Consider the following 12,664-nt stretch of genomic DNA (forward strand, 5'->3'; position numbering starts at 1 on the left):
ATTATTTGCAGAGACATCAATGTCAATTATCTAACAGAAAGCAATATAGGAAAGATCACCTAAATTCATTGCTAGCATCTTTCAATTTAATTTACACAAATTTTCTGATTAAAATACAAGGGGATTCAGCTGCTGCAATAGACAACGTATTTATTGGAAATGAAAGAGTAGGTATCTCAAACAACCCCAATAAATAATGGTCTTTTGGATCATGATGCTCAACTCCTAAATATAAACACATAATCAGAAAAACCAACTAAAATGAGACTCAGAAATATAGACACGGAGTCATTAATAATTTTGAAACAAATCTTAAAAATGAAATATGGGAATTAGTATATAGTCAAAGTGATTATGGACAGTAAATTCAATGAGTTCCATAAAACATTTCTAAATACTTTTGAATCTAGATTTCTTGTAAAATATAAAAATGCAAAAATATGCAACAAGGTATTAAAATCTCGTGCAAAAGCAAGAGATCGTTATATATACAGAGAGTAATGATACAAACTTAAAATTACACTATAAAACTTATTCAAAAAAATTACACAAAATGATCCAAAAAGTTAAAAAAAAAATACACTATAATACAGTACAAGACTCTGATAGTAAACCAAAAAACTTGGAACATAATTAAAAAGGAAAGTAGACAATCAAAAAGTAAAGTAACAAACTATATCCTAACATCTAACTATACAAAAACGTCAGACCCAAATTATCTTGCAAATATATTTAACAAATATAACTGATAACCTCAACATCCCCTGAGATAATGTTACTAACAGTTTAGACTCTTTAACACAATATTTTCCAATAAAATTCTGAAATAGTGAAATATTTACAACAAACAAACAAGAAATAATTGCAATTATTTAAAATCTAAAGTCAGAAAACTCCTCAAAATATTAAAAGTGAGTTCACATATTATAGATATACCACTAAGTTATTTATGTAATTATTCAATGTTTAATAGTATATTCCCTGAGAGATCAAAATATTCAGTGAGTATTTCTATTTTCAAAAAAGTAGAAACAACATCTTAAGAAAATTAAAGACCCATATCACTTCTACCAGTGTTCTCCAAAGTCTTTGAAAAAGTAATGTATAAAAGATTATATCATCATCTTGAAAGATACAATATTATAGTCCCAAAACAGTTTGGATTAAAAAAAAATAAATGCACGGAAAATGCAACATTTAGTTTAACTAACAAAATTCTGGAGGCAGTTAATAGAATATTCCAAGTTCGAGGGATTTTCTGTGATTTATCCAAAGCATATGACTGTATAAATCACAAAATGCTGCTAGACAGATTAGATTATTTTGGAATTAAAGGCATTGCACACAGTGGTTTCACTCATATCTCATAGATAGGAAACAGAGAGTCGAAATCAATACAACTATGAAATCTGCCTCCACATGGGGAACTATTAATAATGGAATTCCCCAAGGATCGATATTATGTCCCCTACTTTTTCTAGTGTTCAAAAATGATCTTGCTCCCCTAATAAAAGATGTAGGTCATCCCATATTATCTGCAGATGACACAATAATTACAGCCAATAACTCTAACACATTCCAATCTTAAACAGAGACAATTCTCCTCAAAATATGTGATTGGTTCTCAGCCAATAAATTAGTATTAAATTGAATTTTTAAATACTTATATAGTCACAATCATGCCATGGTATGAAAGAAAAACTTCACAACCTCGAGCGGGATTCGAACCTGCGACTTCCTGTTCTCCGGTCAGGCGCTCTACCAACTGAGCTATCGAGTTCGTCTCACGCCAAAGGCTTGAAATTTTCCTCTCATACTGGCGACTCTGTTATAGAGTACTGTCCATAGCGTCTGATGTAGTCAGCACTGCTTATGGGTGGAAAGAAACATTGTAAATGTAAACTTCATCTTACGATGTTGGATGATGTATATACGTCCGTTGATGTGACATATTAATGAATTTTAAATACTTATATAGTCACAATCATGCCATGGTATGAAAGAAAAACTTCACAACCTCGAGCGGGATTCGAACCTGCGACTTCCTGTTCTCCGGTCAGGTGCTCTACCAACTGAGCTATCGAGTTCGTCTCACGCCAAAGGCTTGAAATTCTCCTCTCATACTGGTGATTCTGTTATAGAGTAGCTACTGTCCATAGCATCTGATCTAGTCAGCACTGCTTATGGGTCACATCAACGGACTTATATACGTCATCCAACATCGTAAGATGAAGTTTAGTATTAAATTGTAACAAAACTTACATAATCCAATTTAAATTCTTCCAAAATTCAACCTTCCAAATTTCAAACCCAATAATTAACAGCAGATCCCTAATAGAAACAACAACAAAATCTTTTGGCTTACAAATCGATAATGTGTTAAATTGAAAAAATTATATTAAAGATATTACCCCAAACTAAATTCAACATGTTTTGCTATTAAATCTATAAAAGAGATAGTAAATATCAATTACCTTAAAGCAATATACTTTGCTTACTTCCTCCATTCAGTAATGAGTTTATTTATTCATTCATTCATTTATTTATTTAATGCTCTAGACATTTGGAATAATGACATTAGTCTTCTGGCTTCCCAATAAAGTTTTCAATCTGATCTTGTCCAGTAGGTCTGAAGTGCACCACATGTTCTAAGATGGTCCCAGTTCATTATGGTATCTTTATTACACAGCATTCAATTTGGTGAGGCTATTATTTTCATCCGGTATAGGTGTTCTGCCAAGCAGTCATGGTGCGTTGTTACACAAAATGCTGCTACAGTCTCACTCCGTGGTAACTCTGATATGCTATAAGTTTTGAAACAATATTCTGGGGAAATTCTACTGATAGTAACAGTATATTCCTACTACAAAAAGGAGTAATTAGAATAATAGTAAGTGCCAAATCTAGGGAATCATGTAGAACCATTTTCAAAAAAGTACAACTAATGCCCATGGCATTTTTTCATTAATAAACTTCCTCATATGTAATCGTGAAAACTTTGTAACTAATTCAACAGTTCATAGTATAAATACGCGTAAAAAAAACGACATTCATATTCCATCAGCAAGTCTATTGTGCTATCAAAAAAGAGTGTGTTACAGTAAAACCTTGCTAAAACATACCCTCTATAAAAAGGAAACCTGCACAAACGAAAAATAAATTTGGGAACGGAATGATTTTCTATGTAAAATAATACTTTAAAATGGAAAACTGCGCAATGCGAAAATGGAATCATTTTTGGGAACCATTTAGGTAAAGAAACTGACTAAAACGGATAATTTTAAGCATAACTGTTGCTAAATTCTATCATACCAGCATGGCATAATTGTTTCTGTGACTGTACATAATGATCCAGAAGACTTTCGCTGTTCTTTGTCAAGCATTGGGGGTGAAGCTTCTCTAACTATGTCACTATTCTGTGCTTATTGTCGAGGACCCGGGCAGGTTACTGACCTCGTGTACCGTTATTTCTTCCAATCCTCTTGCATTTTCGTTAATTTATTCTCAGTTTTGTGCTAACATGCCAATACAGTGATAAAGGACAGTGCGAGTAGAATAAAACTGCGAATAATATTATTGCAGTATAGTGTCAAATTAGTTTCACATTTCCCTTTATTTATTCTGAGTTTTGTGTTAATATGCCAATACAGTGTTAAATAACAGTGCAAATAAAGTAAAACTGTGTGATTTAATAAAAAAGTCCAGATGACGAGTTCTACCATGGATGAGTGGCTTCATTCTTTTAATGGAGTAATGAAACGTCAAGGTCGTAAGGTCATACTGTTTTTAGACAATGCTACCTGCCATCCAAGGATTGATTTGTCTAAAGTGAAGTTAATCTATTTTCCACAAAACACAACTTCAGTTACACAACCAGCGCAATTTACACTCTGAATTGATGCAGGATGCGAAGGAAATCCTACAACATTCCCTTCAAAAAAAAAAGTCGCAGCAGTGCACTTTAAAAGAAATGTGGGGGCCAAGAAACTAGGGCACAGAGAGAGAGAGGCTGCAATTACATAAGTTAATAATTATGAAAATAAAATTCACTTTGCATGTATTGTAGTAACTTTTATTTAAAATTATTTCTTCATTGTGTTCTTACTACAGTGAGCATATTGCAGTATTCTATTCTTAGTTTTGCCAAAACTCAACCCTTTGTAAAACGATAACCTGTGAAAACAGAAAAAAAATTCTGGTACTATCGCATTTCGTTTTAGGGAGGTTTTACTGTATAAGATAGTAAAAATTTTTAATACTCTCCCTATGGATATAAAAAATCAAACTCAAAACATAAGATCATTTAGGGTCAAATTAGAGAAGTATCTAATTTCTCATGCCTTTCTATTCTGTAAATGAATCTATGACATTCACCAACGCTCGATGAATATTTCTGTCTTGTATTAAGTATTGATACTAAATGTTTGTGTTATACTAGTAGACTATTTTGTAAAAGTTTTCTGTATATACTGTATTTCAACTAGACTGTAACTATAATGAAGACCATAATGTAGGCCCTACTATTAAGAGTTTTTTTTGACATGTTTTATATTCTAGCTGTGAAGCGATGTACAAATACCATGGAAAATAAATAAATAAATACAATACAGTACAATACAATATCGTCCATACTAATGACAATATCATGAAACTGTCCATGTTAATGATAAAAATAGGATAGGTCATTCTAATAATGACGATATGATAGGTATTTTGTTACTTAACTTTTTTGTGGTAATATTATTTACTTAAACTGACACAAAAAATGATTTTTAAAATTCTTATCAATAATATCCATTATGTGAAATTGTCCATACTAGTGACATCTAATTTTCATACTCACATGACTTTTAGATCTTTATAGTGTAAAACCAGCCAGCCATTGTCATTCTTCCCTCCAAACAGAAATTGCTGTTTCAAGCTTACAAAACTAAATGTCCTTAAAAGAATTAGAGAGAAATTACAAAAAATCTTTTCCACAGCAATATTACATTTTCTGTCCATGCGAATGACTTAAATATCAATTAGCTTAAAAATATATTTTACTACTACTTCTACTTCTGAATTAAAAGTATAAAACTATAGCAGTTAGGTACAAAAGGCCCATTGTGCATCCCATAATCTGGAAATCAACCCGGAAGACTGCAATGCGACACCAGCCTTGTGATACTACTGGGATTAATTTCCTGAAATTCCTCAGGAGACAATATATGTTTCCTGATTTGACTTAAATCTGGGCAATCCACCAAAATTTGAAGTGATGACTCAACCTCCATTCCACATTTCCTGCAAGGTTGGGTCATCACTAAGGCCCAAAATGTGAAAATGCTTATTTAGATGGCAATGTTCAGTGAATAGCCAGTAACGCATCTTAGAATTCTCCTTTCCAAGCCAGGAGTTGTTTGGTTGAGTCAGGTTTTGGTTCTCCAATAAGAAGTTTAGCCAGTCTCATAGCTGTTGCAGATCTGCAGGCTCCTGGTTGTCCTTTTGTAAGGTTCTTCTTTAGAGCCTGTTTGATTATGAACTTAGAGATGCTGACACAAGGTTCTCGGCCATAGCATTGAATTGAAGCTCCATGCTTGCCCAATAGGTCAGCTTGTTCATTACTGTACACTCCACTGACCAGGGACCCAGTTGAATAGTACTTTATTTCTTCTGGATAGAATTTCCAGGGTAGTTCTGCATTCTTCAACCAGCCTGGAGTCGACTCTGTGAGCACTTAGTGCATCCAGTGCAGCCTGACTGTCAGAGCAAAGTAGATATTCATGCCTTGGCAAGATCTTTTTAGGTTTTCCTGATTACAGAATAATATAGCAAATACTTCAGCTTGGAAAACCTGGTCCAGTACCATTATCAGTTCTGGAGCAATCCGTAAACCACACCAAACTATGGTAAAGTTTTCCACACAAAGTGGAAATGAGTTAAAGATAATCTCTCTCCCATTCTTCCCTGTAAGGAATAATACAAACAGGAGGATTTATATGTGGATTGATTTCCGTTGCCATCTTCCAAATACAATATATGTGTGCCCAAGTGCTCCTATCTCTTCCTATCCATTGGCCAAGACCATGGAGTCGAGATGCAGCTAACATGGCTGCATTTTGGATTACAAGATCCAGAGGAGGCAAATGCAGTAGGGCCTCAAGGGCCCTTGTCGGTATAGTCCTCATGGCTCCTGTGATACCTAAGCATGCAAGCCACTGTACACAGTCCAACAAGGTCCTTGCTTGGGAAATCAAGATCCATGACCACCATACTATTGCTGCATATATTATCATGGAGGATAGAACGGCACAATGCATCCAATAAATGATTTTCGACTGTAGCCCCTAGTACAACCGAAAGCTCATCTGCAGACATAAGGCAGTAATAGCCTTGCTTGTATGATATTTCACATGAGTTTTCCAGCTGAGTTGGGCATCAAGAATAACTCTTAGATATTTAACTGATTTCTTTAAGACTAGGTCCTTACCAAATAAGGAAACTCTTGATATATTTCTCAATTTTCTTTCTATCGTAAACAAAACCATTTCGGTTTTGTTAGGATTTATGCTTAATCTCTCTTTCATACACCATGCCCGCACCCTGCTCAAAGCCTCCTTTCGAAGCTCAAACAATGTGCTGACATGACACCAAAGAGTTAATATAACTACGTCATCAACATAGGTCTGAGTATAGAACTCCGCCCTATTATGTTTATCAATAATAAAAAATATATTAGTATTTTATTTGATTCTTTGATATTTTATGATTGTAGTGACATACTTGCACAGTCCAAAAAGTAATTAATCTCTTGAAATAGTATAACCAAACAACAAAATCTGCACCCGGGACATCCATGCTAATGAGTTTTACAGTTTATATAATACAATAAAAGTATATATAATAAAAGATTATATTTTTTAGTGTTATTATATGAGGACAGATGTAAATAAAAGCATATGAATAAATTGGAATGATTTAGGAAATTTGGTGCATACTATTTGTGTAGGGACTTAAAAGATGCAGTCTATTTTTAGAATGACCCATATGCATGAGTACATTGCAATTTAAATAATATTCATGTTTTTTAATCTCTTCAAAGAATTTTTCTAATTATTAATGGATCCAGTGAATCTATAATACACGTTCCAGGAGAAAAGAAAATAATTTCAGGGGCATATTTCGCTAGGCCTACATTTACTAGCAGAACCACTTGATTAACCAAGGATACAAGTTTATTCAGCTATTGGATGCATTCATTTATTGTTATAGATTAATGCTTCAAAATTACTTTTTTCTACTCAAATCACATATTTCATTAATTTGATGTTACATCCTTTTTCGAGGGAGGTCTTCAATTATTCATGCTTTTTAACCTCTTCAAAGAATTTTTCTAATTAATGAATCCCTTGTCCATAAAAGCAGACATGCGATGTTTTTCTGTGCCTGATAAAATGTCTTTAATCTTAATTTCTTTTATAGCATGGCAGCAAATAAAACAATCATCCGTTTTCAGTATTAAAACCATGGATAAAGTTTTACTCATTCATAACTCTAAGCCCTGTATTTCGTATTTGAAACTTTGAATGAATAATTTGCATCGGTGCTGATATTCATTACAATGATATTAACAACTGCTTCCATTGTGGCAAAATATTTTCCTTCTATCTCCATTCATGAATTGACTGAGTTCGGTTTGTCTTCACTTTGTTTGTTGACAGAAATGATATAATCATCGATAAACAGTTCTTTCACTTTAATATAGTTAGAAAATATTGTTACGACGACATTTTAAGAACTTGAAATATTAATAATTGATTAAATGGCGATCTTACTCTTGTTAATTATGTAAGCATGTGCAGCTTACAGCTGTTTCGGTGCTACTTGACACCATCCTCAGAGCCTACTAGATCTCGGCGCTATCTCAACTTCGCTGCCTGTTGTGTGGGTGCGTTCGTGTGATGAAGAGTTGTGTTAAATAGGGTGTGTGATCTGAAATTGATCTGTGTGTTGAGAATTTGATTAGGGTGTGTTTTAGTGTGCCTGTATATTTCATATTGTTCTAGTGTGTTGAGTTTTTGGTTTTTGGATTGTATGTGTAGGATTTCCATGTCTGTATTTATGTTATTGTATGTGTGGTTAGCATTAGTTATGTGTTCGGCATATGTAGATTTATTGCGTCCTCTGGTTATTGCTTTAATGTGTTCTTTGTATCGAGTTTGGAATGATCTGCCTGTGTCTGTCCAATGTAGAAACTGTCGCAACTATTGTTTGTGAGTTTGTATACGCCTGTGTCGTTGTATTTATTTGTTTGTGTGTTGAGATGTTTCTGTTCTGTGTGTTATGTTGTATTTCTGTTTTCTGAATGAGGATGCGATCTTGTGTGTGTTTTTGTTTTCGTATGTTAGTGTGATGTATTTCTTGTGTTCTTGTGTTTGTGTTGTGTTTTGTATTTGTTGAGTTTTTGTTTTGTCTTCCTTATGATGTCTATTATGTTTGGGTTGTAACCATTTTCTTGTGCTTTGTATTTGATTGTGTTCACTTCTTCATTGTAGTGTTGTTGGCTCATGGGTATGTTGAGTAATCTGTACCATTGTCCTGAATGCAGCATGTTTGTGTTGTATGGGATGATTAGATGTGTTGTGTATGTGTGTGATGGTGGTGGTGGTGGTGGTTAGTTTTCTGTATATTTTGAAAGTGTGTTTGTTGTCAACTTTTGTTATGGTGATATCTAGGAAATTTATGGAGTTATTGTTTTCAAGTTCCAGTGTGTATTGGAGTTTTGGGTGTATTTTATTTATGTATTGGTGTAGTTTGTGTATTTGTCGTTTCTTGAAAACAATAACTCCGTAAATTTCCTAGACATCACCATAACAAAAGTTGACAACAAATACACCTTCAAAATATACAGAAAACCATCCACCACCACCATCACACACATACACAACACATCTAATCACCCTACACAACACAAATATGCTGCATTCAGGACAATGGTACACAGATTACTCAACATACCCATGAGCCAACAACACTACAATGAAGAAGTGAACACAATCAAATACATAGCACAAGAAAATGGTTACAACCCAAACATAATAGACAACATCATAAGGAAGATGAAACAAAAACTCAACAAACACAAAAACACACAAAACACAACACAAACACAAGAACACAAGAAATACATCACACTAACATACGAAAACAAAAACACACACAAGATATCATCCTCATTCAGAAAACAGAAATACAACATAGCATACAGAACAGAAAACACACTACAAAGACATCTCAACACACAAACAACACAAACAAATAAATACAACCACACAGCCGTATACAAACTCACATGCAATAGTTGCGACAGTTTCTACATTGGACATACAGGCAGATCATTCCATACTCGATACAAAGAACACATTAACCCTTTCTGGTCGGATTTAAATGTCTTGGCCACTGTGCGCCTGGTCCATTTAAATGACGCTCACCAGTGCAAATTGAACTACTATTTTACACTGCTTGATTTTCTTTTGTAACTTTCGTAAAAGTGAAGAATCTTTGATATATGGGGTTAAAATATTATATGAAAGGCTCACGCATTCGTCTCACTGAATATTAACTGTCTACTATAATTCGTTTTCGACTGTACGGGCTTTCCTTTATGAATGTGAAGCCATGTGCTTGCTCGCGTTCGTCAGATAATAAACTCAAGGCTAATGAAAGTAATATGAACTTAGAGATGTGAAGAGCCTTTTAGGTCGAGATATGCGACATGTAAACACCCAAAGTCGTAATCTTTGGTTTATATTTCGCCGTCATTATAAGACAACACTTCCTTCTGAGCTGGCAGTGGTCAGGTTCGAAGATCTATATTTAGCACTGTAATAGTAAGATAACTGTGAAAGATAAACACATGAGATCTGTAGCCATAGAGAAGACGTGGTAAGAGAATGAATATATACGAATGTCAGTGGCTGATTGTTAGAAGAACATAATTCATAAAATGTAATACATTATTGGAACTTTCGTGCCAATATATATTGGCGTATTTTTTCTAAACGTATCTTTGCTAGATATTCTACATGCACATTTCAAATAAATATAAGAACTAATACATACCTATCGATACTTCTTCTCTGTATGGTAAAGGGCGAAACACTTGTTGGGGTGAAGTCCTGGCTTCCTCTCACATGTATCACAATAAAACGACGTTTCTTTCCTGCCACCTTTTACTTTTCTGTTCGAACAAACTGCACAGTCCTTGGTAACTTTCCTTTCGTGTGCCCGGATCAAGTGTAATTTTCCATTGAGACGATCTTCTGTATCTCCGGTACTTGGTCTCCCACGTTTTCGAGACATTTTGTTTCTCACATTCCCCACCAATCCTTCGATGATCTTCTTACGAAACTCCAGGTGAGACAAAGCAGGAAGATTTTTTGAGTTTTGATTCAAATTGTATAGGTGGAAACTGTTTACAAGGGAAATCTCCAGAATCCAGAAGTATAATTTTCGCCACCATTTCAAACTTTTCTTCAGGAAACCGTAGCTTGAACAGTAGTGGTCTGCTCTATCGACTCCTCCCATTTTTGAAGTGTAGTCTATAACAGCAACAGGTTTCTGAAAAACCTCTACTTCCTTCGCAGTTTTTCTCGAGACTTCTCTTGTGTCTGGATTATGCCATGTACTTAGAATGGTAACAACTCGCTTGTCTTTCCACGATAATGTCAAATATTTGTCTTCCTTCCTGTAGGCTACTACTTCATGTTTCTTTATTTTCAGTGCTTTCTTCTTCATTTGTTTCGGCAAGCCTTTCCTATTCTGCATTATGGTACCAGGCAAATGAACGTTTGCTTGTAACAGTTCCCGAGCAAGATCCAAGTTTGTGTAAAACCTGTCTGTGTATAGATGGTATCCTTTCTCATTCGTTACACTCTGTACTTTGTTTATAAGTTGAAGAACTATTCTGCTGGTGAATGTCAGTTCTGGATGAATCAAACTTTTTGTAGTTACTGATCCATAATAAGGAATCAAACCACAAACATAACCATTTGTCGAATCAGCAATTACATAAATTCGAAGACCCCATTTTGTTGGTTTCTGTGGGTTGTACATCTTGAATACTACACGTCCTTTGAAATTTACAGTAGACTCATCCACACATACATATTGCGATGGACTGTAAAATTCCAAAAATTTTGATTCAACGTAATCTACAATGTTCTTTACTTTACTTGCTCGGGACTGCATTTGTCTGTCTGGAGTTCCATCTCGAGGAGGGGGAGAGACATGAAGACCCCAATATATTTGCAGAAATCGCTTTCTTGAAAATATGTCTTTGTAGAACCGCGAACTGTCTAACCATTGTTCCGAGAAAAAGTCTTTGATAGTACTCTTCATACGTCTTCCCATATTCAGTATTACTCCATGAAAAGCCATTAGCTCTTCAGCAGTGACATCTTCCCAACCGTTCCAAATTGAATGTTTTCGCAAAGGTGTGACTTTTTGTATTTTTTGTCTAACGTACCTGTTGGTTTCGGTAGCTATTTCTTGAAACAGTGTCTGGCTAAAAAATAGCAAAAAAAATAAAAATGGTGAATCAGGCTTTTGTCCAGTCTGGGGAGGTTTATAAGCTGCTGTTCCACGAAACGGTATATGATGAAAGTCATTGTCATTAGCACCCCAGTGATCCCAACCATCATTGTCAACACTGTCTATTTTATCACCATCATCTTCAACATCACTTGAACTGGACTGATTGTCATCAGAATCGTCACTGTCACTTGAAATGGCTTCACTTACTTGAGAATCAGAGTCATTGTCTTCAATTAGTTCAATGTCTGAATCATCACTAAAAGTTTCCCAATCCCCATGCAAGTCTTCATGTATCTCATCGTCGCCCAAAGCCTTCCGTTTTTTTTCACTATGTGTTTAGTTTTTTTGACAACATTTCTGCTCGTAGACGCCATTGTGATAACAAGAACGATAAAATATTCGCAGCCACTTCTAAAATGTATTTTAGAGCACAGGAAACAATTCTAATTCACACGGAAATAACACCACCGCACAGATCGTAATCTCAATAACATACTGACGCAACATGCATTCCTTGCTCCGAGTTCGGAGTGTTTATAAACATTGTAGGAAACGTGGCGGACTCAGTCCGGCGCAGGACTGCAGCTGACATATTTTAGTGGCGGACTGACTCCGACATAGGAGCGGTAATGGTTAAAGCAATAACCAGAGGACACAATACAGCTACATATGCCGAACACATAACTAATGCTAACCACACATACAATAACATAAATGCAGACATGGAAATCCTACACATACAACCCAAAAATCAAAATCTCAACACACTAGAACAATATGAAATATACAGACACACTAAAACACACCCTAATAAAATTCTCAACACACAGATCAATTTCAGAAGACACACTATTTGACACAACTCATCACACGAACGCACCCACACAACAGGCAGCGAAGTTGAGATAGTGCCGAAATCTAGTAGACTCTGAGGATGGTGTGATGAAGCACCGAAACAGCTGTAAGCCGCACATGCTTACATAATTAACACGAGTAAGATCGCCATTTAATCAATTATTTATATTCAAGTGTTAAAAGTACTGTACGAAAGATTCAACATGAAATATTAAGTTGCAGAGGATAATGA

General features: G+C 34.9%; 1 protein-coding gene across 7 annotated transcripts in view; it reads left to right on the forward strand.

Annotated features, from left to right (window-relative positions):
* The window catches only part of Nup58 (nuclear pore complex protein Nup58), a 247,679-nt gene that overhangs the window by 166,954 nt on the left and 68,061 nt on the right, over positions 1-12,664 (forward strand). The window lies entirely within an intron of this gene.

Source organism: Periplaneta americana, chromosome 12, assembly GCF_040183065.1.
Source record: "Periplaneta americana isolate PAMFEO1 chromosome 12, P.americana_PAMFEO1_priV1, whole genome shotgun sequence".
Lineage (NCBI taxonomy): Eukaryota > Metazoa > Arthropoda > Insecta > Blattodea > Blattidae > Periplaneta > Periplaneta americana.